Raw genomic sequence first — 11,804 nt, 5'->3', positions numbered from 1 at the left:
CATTTTATGCTAGGGACGTTAGGGACCCACTCTAAATAGGTGGCCTTGACGTGGCGAGTGGGATTTGTACTTTTTGATCAAAACGTATATACTAACAACCTGTTAGTTTTTGAAATTATGCTGAGAAGCAATTAGATCATTGTGCAAGATTGTAGATGTGCACCATGTCTGTCTTCTACCTGAATTCATAATAAACTTTCACTTACCTGCCTACGATCCCCCGTTGTTCCGATATCGCCGCCCGTGCTCCGGTCCCGGTCAGCTTTCACTTCCTGCGGGTCGGTGACTTCACTCTGCGCTCAGCCTATCAGCGGCCGCAGAAATATCCCGTCGCGGCCGCTGATAGGCTGAGCACAGAGTGAAGTCACCGACCCGCAGGAAGTGAAAGCTGACCGGGACCGGAGCACGGGCGGCGATATCGGAACAACGGGGGATCGTAGGCAGGTAAGTGAAAGTTTATTATGTATAGTTTTACAGCCCGGGCACAGCGGGGGATAAAAGATTTCAGTTGGAGAACTCCTTTAAGAAGACATTTAATTATTTAAAGCAGAGATACATTCAATAGAAAATCGTATCTAAGCAAGGGAATGAAAAAGCCAGAAATTAAGGGACAGATTTACTATTGAAAATGTGACAGGATTCAGGCTTAATTTGTGCCCAAATAATTGGCTTACATAACTTGTTTTAGAACTTGTCAAAGCTGCAGACACTGTTGGAAAGCTATTAGGATATAAAAGCAAACTGTTCCATTTGTGGAGCTGTTGGTGGTTGCCAAAAAGCTGTGTATCATACCTTTATTCTTGCTCACATAGTGAAATCTCCCAGCAGGAGAGAGTGGGCGTTTCCCAGCAGGCATGACATCACTGAAGCCTGCTGGGGGACCACTTCCGCCCTCACATGGTTGCAGCGCTGTGATCAATAGAAGTCCTTAGGCTCTGTGCATGTTTCAGTCTGTGTTGCTATCAGTGAGGCTCTCCTGCAGGTTTCAGTCTGTGCAGTTTTCTGTGAGAATCTGTGGAGCTTTCACTTTCTGTGCAGCTGACAATCAAGCTCAGTGCAGAGAAACACTGACACTGACACACAGCACAGGCTTCATTCAGTGTCACTGTGTGTGCCATAGGCTGTCCAGACATGCTGGGAGTTTAAATCTTGCAACAGCTGGTAGCACATTGGATGAAAAACACAGCTTGCCCTCCTCAACCCCTGCTTTATAACCCAGGCCTGGGGACGACAACACCCGTGCTCCTACCGCCAAAGCCATCATCTGCTGCAAGTAGACATTACTTCAGCCAGGTAAATATCCGTAGTGTGGACGAGGCCTTAAATGAGTAGTCCGGCGCGCACTTTTCTTATTTTATCCGGTCCGGGCTGCAAAAAAAAAAAAGAAAACAAACTTTCTCTTGCCTGCCTACGTGCCCCCGGAGCTCCGGTACAAGTGTTTGGTCGCCGGGCTGTTTGCTTCTTACTTCCTGTTAGCCCGGCACATCACACGGAGCTTCAGCCTATCACCGGCCGCAGCGATTTCCCGCTTCAGCCGGTGATAGGCTGAAGCTCCATGTGACGTGTCGGGCTAACAGGAAGTAAGAAGCAAACAGCCCGGCGACCGAACACCTGTACCGGAGCTCCGGGGGGGGGGTGTAGGCAGGCAAGAGAAAGTTTGTTTTCTATTTTTTTGCAGCCTGGACTGGATAAAATAAGAAAAGTGCGCGCCGGACTACTCATTTAATGGAAAACAGTGGCAACAGTGTCTAAAACTTGCATTAAATTTATTATACATCTACCTCCATTGTAATAAATCTGGCGTATCTTCAGAGTGCCTGGTCTAGGTTTACAAAGTTTACGTATTAGACAGAATTAGAAAATCTACTCTAGTGATTTCACATGGAAAATAAGTAACTGTGCTTAAAACTGCTTTTCATCAAAGAATCCTCCGTTTGCATTAATTCTAGTCTAGCAGATCTATTCTAGTAAATTTGAGATGATTTGAAGAAAGTTCCTCCCATGCATTCTGAGGAGCTTTCCACAAGTCAGATTTGCTTGATAGACCCTTTTTTATATCAATGTGTACAAAGCTTGAGATATAGTCAATGGCCACAGTCAGCCTGAGCAATCTTTATTTACTTCATTACACAGTCAGCATCATCACTATAACAATTCGGGGAATAAGGCCACTGTGTTGCACTTTTCTTTGTACAGTGATGATCCTAGCCATCTACTCTGCAGTGAACAGCGAGCACTGTGGCCCCTCAACTCTACAGATTGGTGGTGGTCCTGGCAGTCAGATCACTATGATCAGGATGTAGTGACATCAATCACTTATGTGGGCCCCCTTCCCCTTTTAAAGAACATGACAATAATATTGATATATTACATTGACTAAGGTCCGTGCCTAGGACCGAAACGCGTCACGTTGTCATGTCCTCCATGTATTGAAGCTTTTATACAATAAAGAGTTTTTCCGATACCTGCGCTGGACATCCTGTTTGTTTGCATACACGTGTCAGTTGGCGTTGCCCATGCCAGTCCAAGCGCTACGGGCTTTGGGAGTGAGCTGGACTTTCTTCTAAGTGTTTTCCATATTACATTTATATACAAATATGGGGACTTTAAAAATATATATAATGAGCTAAAAACATCCAAATGGTGCCCGCAAAGTATTGGAAGTCTACCAAAACATAATTTTAGACATTATTAATTTATAAAATTTTAGCTGTAAAACTAAAATAGTCATACAAACGATTCCATCTAACATGGTCAGCCAGATCATGTTATGTCTGTATGCTGTAGGTATACACTGGAATGGCTTTAAAATCTTTATATATATATACTGTAGCATGGCCATAGGAATAGACCAAACGTAGTTTACCTGTATCTATGTTTGTTTTACAGTACATATTTATTTGTGGGATACTGAATAAAATGAATACAAGCAAAAAAAACACGTAAAAAATGGTCACACATAGACTACATTTGCTCTTTTAAAAAAAGCCTGTTGTCATGGAATATAGATGGCATTCCAAAGTACACAACCAAAGTATCATTTCTGAGGGACTGTTTATATCAAGTTTTCCCTATACATTCGGCATGCAGACATGTTCAGTAGTGTACAGGCAGCAGCCCCTCCATAGTCAACTAGTACCTATGTTTGGGATAATTTGCCACCTGTATATTGTAACCTAAAGTACTTTTTAGTCCCACAAAGTACATGTATATGCAGAGGAAATGGCTTAAACTAAGCCACCAGATGACTATGTTTGAGGAACTGTCACACTACTTTCACGAAGTACCAAATTTTAAACCCCCCTATATGTGTAGTAATACCACTATGACTGTTTTAGCTGTAATTCCAGCTAGAACTATAGCAACCACTGACTCCACCGTCCCCAGGAAAAGATCTGTAATTGGCTCCACCACAAAAACGCTAGCTGAATTCTGGCCCTAGTTTAGTTTCCCTGGGGAAAGCAATAAAGTTGTAGAGGAAAAAATCCAACCACCTAAATGTTACAACATGACATACTGGGGCCTGTTATTTTTTCCAGCGTTGAGGAAGAAAAGAGTTGAAGCAGAGAAATGGTAAATGAACGTATCAACCTGAGGCTGTATGTTTTGGCCAAGCATTTTGCAATGTTATAAAAATTAGTAAAGCTGCCATAGGAAAAAAAAAACCATGGGGATGTTGGTGGGTAGTAAATGTTAGCGACTAGTGTCAGGCAGCTGCTGCCAAGACAGTTTATACAAATCACTAGTCAGCTGACACATGGAATATTGGCCAAGATTGATAAATGGGTCTGCTTTGCTGATAGCAACCAATCACAGCTCATGTTTTTTTTTTTTTAGCAATTTAGGAATTGAATGCTGGGGGGGGGGGGGGGGGGGGGGCGTGGTCTGTATGCTGGACTGAGAGGACATGTGAGCCGGAGCTCCCTCAGCCTCTAAAACCCTGAAATACCTATCCTGAGGGTCCGCAACTCACCTGGCCTTGCTGGGGTGCATACCTACTGCTGCCCTGCCTGTGGTAAAATGCTCACTTCTCCTGCCAGGGAGTCCTTTGGTCTGGAGCTGAGGGCTGTAGCTGTCGGGAGGCGCTGGGAGCTGAGTGATGTCTAAGGCTAGGTTCAAACTACGGAATTTCCGACAGAGATTCAGTCGTAAAATTTCCGTCAGAAATTCCACTGGCTAAAATGTCTAGTGTAGTGAATGGTTTTACCGTTCACAAATTCACACTTTGGAATTTGTGAAGCGGAAAATCCGCTTAGGAAATCCGCTTAGAAATTTCTGCCTGAAGAAAGGCAGTGTCCGCGCGGTCCTAGCGCTGACTTATTCAGTCGGCGCAGGCGGAACTCAGAATCTCGGAAATTTTCTGCCCGGAGATTTCGTAGTCTGAACCTAGCCTAATGCTTCTCTGCGGACATCTCCTGTGAGGTCCTGAGGTCCAGAGGTGCCGCCGGTGTGCTGATGTCCGGGAGCTTCGGGCGGATTGCTGGAGGCCTGTGGGCGGGCCCAGTTGGTCTCCTAGGAGATTCCCGCCGGCGGGACTGAGTGGCGCGCTGCGATTGACTTCCTCCCGACTCTGCTGACTTCCGGCTGCAGGTGCAGTGCGCACATCTCTCCGCTGCTGAGGGCTGCAAGGGCAATCCTCTGGATTGCTGCTGGCGGTGGGGGAGCCCTAACCTCCCGGTCGTGGCCTCAGCTCATCCTCTCCTGCTAGTGAGGTGGAACCTACTCTGCTGTGCCTGTCTGCCAGTGTCTTGTGCTGCTGCTGAGTCTGCTGAACTTTTGGTTCTTTACCTTGGTGCTGGAGTGCTGCCTGTGGAATACCTTCTGGTCTGCTCCCCTTGGGTATACTCTCTATTTATCACTACCTACGGTGGGCTATGGTGGGCTCCCGCAACAAAGCTAAAAAGTCAAAGGTTACTACAGAGGCGGCCTGGTGTGGTGAAAAAAACTGTTCCCTGAAGAGAAATGTTCCTAAGCAGCTGATGATTAATGCTGAGTCAGCAATGCCACTGTGATTGGCTGAGACTTGCACACCCACCCCATACTATTAGTTGTTGTGGGGTGTGCATCCTCGTTCAGCTCAGTATTTGGCACCAGCTCCCTGGACACATTTCACTACACCCCAATCTCCGCACTGTCACTGCAGGATAAAGCAAACTGTATCCACGTTATGAGAGATCGGGACAGAAGTGGAGAACAGGGAAGTTGAAAACTATGTCCCAGCTGCTGCTGCAGCTCGCTCTCGCTGCTGCTGTAAAACTGTGAACCCGATCCCGAAGGCTCTCTTCAGTCTGGGGGATGTAGAAATCTGTGTTCTCACTGCTGGGTCTCTCCATCCCCAATCCCTGCGGTGGGGATGTAGAAATGTAGGCAGGGCGCTATCCATCACCGCTCTCCCCTGCCTCTGATTACTGCTTCTTCAAATCAGTGTACCCGTGCCTCACTGCTTCCCCACAGATTTTCTATATACTGGAGGCAGGGGAGAGCAGTGATCGCGCTCTCCCCTTCCTCTGCGCGGAGGGACACTGTCATGGGGAAGCAGTGAGGCACGGGTACACTGATTTGAAGAAGCAGTAATCAGAGGAAGGGAGAGCGGTGATGGATTGCGGTCTCCCCTGCTTCTGCACTAGGACACACATTCCTACATCCTCACCGCAGGGATCGGAATGGAGAGGAGCAGGGACACACATTTCTACATCCCCCAGGCTGATGAAAGCCGTGGGGATCGGGTTCACAGTTTTACAGCAGTGGAGAGAGTGAGCTGCAGCAGTGGGGACACAGTTTTCAACTTCCCTGTTCTCCGCTTCTGTCCCGATCTCTCTGCTCTCATAGCACTCTCATGTGAGAGCGCAGAGATCGGGGTGTAGTGAAATGTGTCCAGGGAGCTGGTGCCAAATACTGAGCTGAGCGAGGATACACACCCCCAAACAACCAATAGTATGGGGCGGGTGTGCGCATCTCAGCCAATCACAGTGGCTTTGCTGACTCAGCATTTATCATCAACATTTCTCTACAAGGAACAGGTTTCTTCACTACACCGGCAGTCCTATGAAGATGACAACTCCTCTGATGAAGGCTCTCAGCAGTCCGGTGGACCATCCCACAGGGACTCATGTGTACCTACTCCTGTAACCTCTAAAGTGTCGGCTCATGCGGCTAAAACGCTCATCCAATATTCCAGGGCCCAGGACCTCGCGGGCCGTGCTTCTCCTGATCCATCCCTCATGCTGTTTGAGGGTTCTGAAAGCCCCCCACGGCCCCACTCTCCGGGCCATTCTTTCTATACTGCCTCAGATATTGACCAGGAATTTGCCGAAGTACTGGCGGACATTACAACCTGCCAAACGTTAATGCTTTCCAGGGTTGATGAATTGAGGCAAGACTTTGTGTTAGGCCAAAAGCTCTGGTATGCAGTTATCTTTGGCATCTGCTGCATGCCTTTCCATTTGAACCTCGCTCTGGGAATTGGATTTGGATGTTGTTTGATCAGCCTAGGGCCCTCATCCGCACTAATCTTGACATGTCTGACTCTTTCCCTCTAGGCAGGGGTACTAGGCAGGGCTGCCCCTTGTCACCATTCCTCTTCGCTCTGCCGGAGGAGCCATTAGCGGCGGTGAACCGGGTCTCGGGGTCTATTCATGGTATTCAGAGGGGGTCCTTGGAGGAGAAGGTCTCTGTGTATGCTGATGATACCTTAGTCTACCTAACGGATGCTGATGCCTCATTAGTGGCTTTGTTTGACCTTCTTGACACCATTGGCTCCTTTTTGGGGTTACGTGTTAATTGGGCCAAATCCTCTTTGATGCCTTTATCTAGGAGTGTGGTTCTCCCACCTTCTCTTCCTCAGGGCCTCCGGTTGGTGGATGGTTTTCGTTATTTGGGGGTGGAGGTATCTGTCTAACAGGGTTCTTTTATGGACCTTAATCTAGCCCTTGTTGACACTTACTGCCACCAGACTGCAGGGTTTGTCCTCTCTGCCCGAATCGTTAGAAGGCTGTGAATATATTTTAAATGATCTATCTTCCTAAGTTTCTCAATCTCTTTCATCTGTCTCCTATTGTTCCTCCTAAATGTTTTTTTAAACAACTAAATGCTACTCTGAGATCCTTCTACTGGCAGGATAGACCCCCGAGTCAGGGAGTCAGGCTCTTCTCCAGGCACCAAAGCAACAAGGTGGTCTTGCAGTTCTTAATATGTATGGTTATTTTCTTGCTTCACAGCTGGTGTATGCGACATGGTGGATCAACCTGGATGCAGCAACCGCTCTGGCAGGGGCACTCATGGGGTCCTATGATTCCTTGACTAATACGCTATACAGGTATTCCTCCGTCTCCTCCCTGTTGGGTCCTATCAAAACGGTGGCGTTGGTCTGGTCGTTTGTCTCAGTTCGCTTTCCACTGCCGGTGGTGTCTCCCCGAGCACCCCTATGGGGTAACCCACATTTGGCACACCTTCACGGGTTGGAGTTGGCCGGATTCTGGAGCTCACAGGGAGTCAAGTTTGCTATGCACCTATTTGAGGAGGGCATATTTCCTTCCTTTTCTGATATGCTGACTCAATTTAATATCCCTAGGAATGCCTATTTTAGGTATCTTCAACTTAGAAATGCGATTCATGCACAATTTGGCTCCTTGGAGGTAGCTCCTGCTTTCTCTGATGTTGAACTGCTGCTGGGTACTGCCAATCTTGCCAAGCCGCTTACGCAGCCATATGAGTTGCTTAAAACTGTGGAACCAGATCCTTTTGCTTATCCAAAATGGGTGGAGTATGTACCGGGCCTGTCGGAGGAACAGTAGAAGGAGGTGGTACTGTCCTACTGTAGTTAGTGCCCGTGATCTCCTTATACAGTTTAGTCTCCTTCTCTGCCTGTATTATACGCCCGTCCACTCGCTTCGTATGGGGGTTTCGACTTCTGATGGTTGCTCGCTTTTACATGCTGTGTGGGAATGCCCGTGTATGGTTCCCTTCTGGAGGGAGGTATTGCAATTCATGGCAGATCACCTCGAGTTTCCGTATGTTTATGCCCCGGAGGTGTGTCTGTTGGGTGTTATTAATGGGTTGGAGTCTGGTAAGCATAGGCGCCTTAGTCAATTTTCTTCTTTTCTATGCTCATAAAAGGATCATCATGGCCTGGAAAGATAACGTTACTCCTCCGTTCAGTGGCCTTGGTTAATAAGTATGTCTCCTTGTATTGTGCATTAGTTGAGGTTGTCCACAAAAGTTTGATAAGGTATGGTCACCTTGGTTGCGGCTCATCCTTCAGTTAGGTCTGGGTCACATAATTAGAGGGCTCATTCTTGTAAATTGTCATAGAGTAGTGAAGGGTGGAGGCCCCGGTGTTGTGTTAGTGTATTGCATGCTGTGCTTGTTCTTGCTGGGAACTACATGGGCTGGGACTATTCCTGAGGGGCATTGTAAGAACAATATGGGACTATTCCATTACATGGACTTTGCTTGTCTGTTCCCAATCACTTGTTCATGGAACTTGCTATCCTGGCTTTGTGGTCGCTTCTGTGGGTTCCTAGCTGTATTGTTTTGTTACCATTCTTAAAAATTAATAAATCAAGCTTAAAAACAAGAATTGCATGCTGTGCTGTGGGCAAGTGAGACATTTTTGTACATCAATCCTGCAGGGCAAGAACAAGCTGTGGATGCTGTGGCTCAGTAGCACCTCCTTGACACTTAATCTCTGAGCATGGTATAGAACCAACAGATTCCCTTTATCCACCACAAGGAAGCAACCTCTACATTTACAGAAAAGAGAGATTCACTATTATAACCAGACGGGGATTCTTTACTGAATGAGCAGTGAGACTATGTAACTCATAATGTTATGATGTTGATTCAAAGAACAAGAAGGGCCTGGAAGTCCATGGTAAATGTCTGACTGGCAGCAGCTCTAATCTGAACCAGATTTTCATGAGATAACAGCTGTCAAATATATATCTTTTTTTCAAATGTCAAGGTCTGAACACAGATAGAACAAGCAGGAAGAGAAGTGTGTAGCTGAATCCTTCTCTCCCTGCTCTGGGCACACGACCAAAACAATCCCATAAACTTTCACTGGTAGTCAGTCTCTGTCACAGGACTCTATGCAATATTCTTTATTTACAGGATACGGACGTGTACAAAAGTGACGCGTATCGGCTGCAGTACACAATCGTAGTCATACGTTATGGTACGGTATGACTAAGGCTGTGTACTGCAGCTGAAATGCACTTTATTTACAGGATACGGACATGTACAAAAGAATAATGCATTATTTACAGGATACGGACATGTACAAGGGTGATGTTTCGGCTGCAGTACAGCCTTAGTCATACGTTATGGTACGGTATGACTAAGGCTGCGTACTGCAGCCGAAACGCATAACTACAGCTGTGTACTGCAGCCGAAATGCGTCCCTTTTGTACACGTCTGCATCCTGTAAATAAAGAATATTGTATCGAGTCTGCACTGGACTACTCTTATATAATATTATATGTAAATTATAAATGCTACATTCATTGTGTAACTTCTGGCAGCTGAGGTTGCTTTGTCTGAACACCATGGGTTGGGATTTGTCAAAGTTGTCTATTTCCCGCATCAATATAGACCAACCTACAGAGGGTTAGGCCGGTCTATTATGCGCCTAATTTATCAAAAGTCGCACGGCTCTTGATAAATTCTGCGCACAGACTTCGGGATCTACAGTTAAGACTGTATTTAAACCAGCTCCAGTATGGTCTGACATTTCATCGTACTTTAAATTCAGCACCAATGCATTTTTCAGTCTAAAATAGACTAGAATGCATCACGTTCTAAAAATCCTCTAAAACAAAAGTCACGAAAAAGTTGCTCGCGTTTAGACAGCGACTTTCGACGGGAAAAATTTTAGACGGGAAAAAACAGTTTAAGGCTAATCTTCCACTTGTTTTTTTTTTCTGGCAGTTTTTGGAAAACTACCACTGCAGTTTTTGAGCCAAAGTCAGAAGTGGATCCATAAGGGAGGATAAGTGTAAGTCCTTCCTTTATATGTCCTATTACTTTTGAATACATTTTTGGCTTTGGCTCAAAAACTGCAGTGGCAGTTTTCTAAAAACTGCCAGAAAAAATAAATAAAAATAAAACAAGTGGAAACATAGCCTAACTCCTTTGATAAATCTCCCCCCATGTGTCTATACAAAAAGATGAACTTACCTGGCCCATGTCTATCTGAAACTCTCCCACATTTTCTTTCAAGGATAACGTGGGAATGAACTGATGCTGCAGTTTTTATTACAGACCTTAAAAGAACATTTTGCTCCAAACGCTGGGTGCGGGGGTCGTGATGTCACGGCAACGCTCCTCGTGACGTCCCGCCACGCCCTTTCAATGCAAGTCAATGAGAGCCACCACGCCCCCTCCCATAGACTTGCATTGAGGGGGCGTGGCCTTGACATCACAACCCCTGCAGCCTGCACCCAACATTCAGAACAAAATGTTCCGGACACTGGGGCAGCCAACACGCCCCCTCCTGTAGACTTGCATTGAGGGGGCATGGCCGGGACCTCACAACCCCCGCCGCCCGCACTCAGCATCGGAACAAAATTTTCCGAACGCTGGGGTAGCCACAACCCCCCTCCCATAGACTTGCATTGAGGGAGCGTGGCCGTAAAATCACGACCCCCGCAGCCCGTCCGCATTTTGTTCTGAATGCTGGGGCATTGGAGTACCCCTTTAAAGAAGATGATAGGGGATTGCAGGATCAATGCCGAGCAGGTATGTAAAACATGTGAAAGGCTATAAAGAATACACAGATATAAGGCGCACAGGAGCCCTTCATCAGGATAGTGTAGAACAACCAGTAATGACTTCACCTTGAAACACAAAGTATACCAAACATGAACTATGACTTTATTTTATTAGATAAAATGTAAGACTAACATTTCTAAATAAATATACAAAAAATAAACATAAAACACAAACGGGGAGATTTATCAAAACGTGGCCAGAAGAAAAGTTGCTAAGTTGCCCATAGCAACCAATCAAATCACTTCTTTAATTTTTCAGAGACCTTTTCAAAAATTAAAGAAGCGATCTGATTGGTTGCCATGGGCAACTCAGCAACTCTTCCTCTGGACAGGTTTTGATAAATCTCCCCAAAATGTTTTTGCTCAGCTGATTGCAAAGAAATGTTGAGGTCCTAAAACCATAAGAGATATTTCTATGAGTCAGGCTCAATGCGTGCTCTTTTGTGCAATCATGTGGATAGTTGTCTGTAATAGATATGGAGTGGATCACTGTGATATGGACGTGTGCAGAACGTGAACATAATGGAACCAGCACATGTTACACGAAAGTGCATAGGAGAGAAAATATTACAAAACACAAAAGTACAGCAAGCAGCATAGGAGTTAGTGTCAGACAACAGAACATTAAACACTGCTTAAACTCACAATAGTATGGAAAACACACAAGAAGACGACGGGTGGGCCATTATATGTATTAGAGAGGACAAAAAGTGGAGCAGTTATCCACATCAGTTCCTAAAATTCCAGCTATTACTTTCCACAGCGGATAACGCAGTAAAGCCATTAAATGTAAATTCTCCTATATTTATCTCCACTGGTTTCTATGCCTACTCCAAAGTTTAAAGCGTTTAGTACTCAGTCCCGACCTAGTTGCTAACGATGCGTAAAACATATGATGGGACGCAGAATCGGAACACAAATACACTAAAAATACAAATTTCAGATGTGATTCAATAAATGTGAAAAGACCCTGTTAGATGTGTGTGCACTTGATAGTTCACTTCAAAAGGCAATAAAATGAGACATTTCTGGGAC

This window comes from Hyla sarda, chromosome 3 (assembly GCF_029499605.1).
Source record: "Hyla sarda isolate aHylSar1 chromosome 3, aHylSar1.hap1, whole genome shotgun sequence".
NCBI classification, from domain to species: Eukaryota; Metazoa; Chordata; class Amphibia; order Anura; family Hylidae; genus Hyla; species Hyla sarda.
This window is presented reverse-complemented; position numbering follows the sequence as displayed.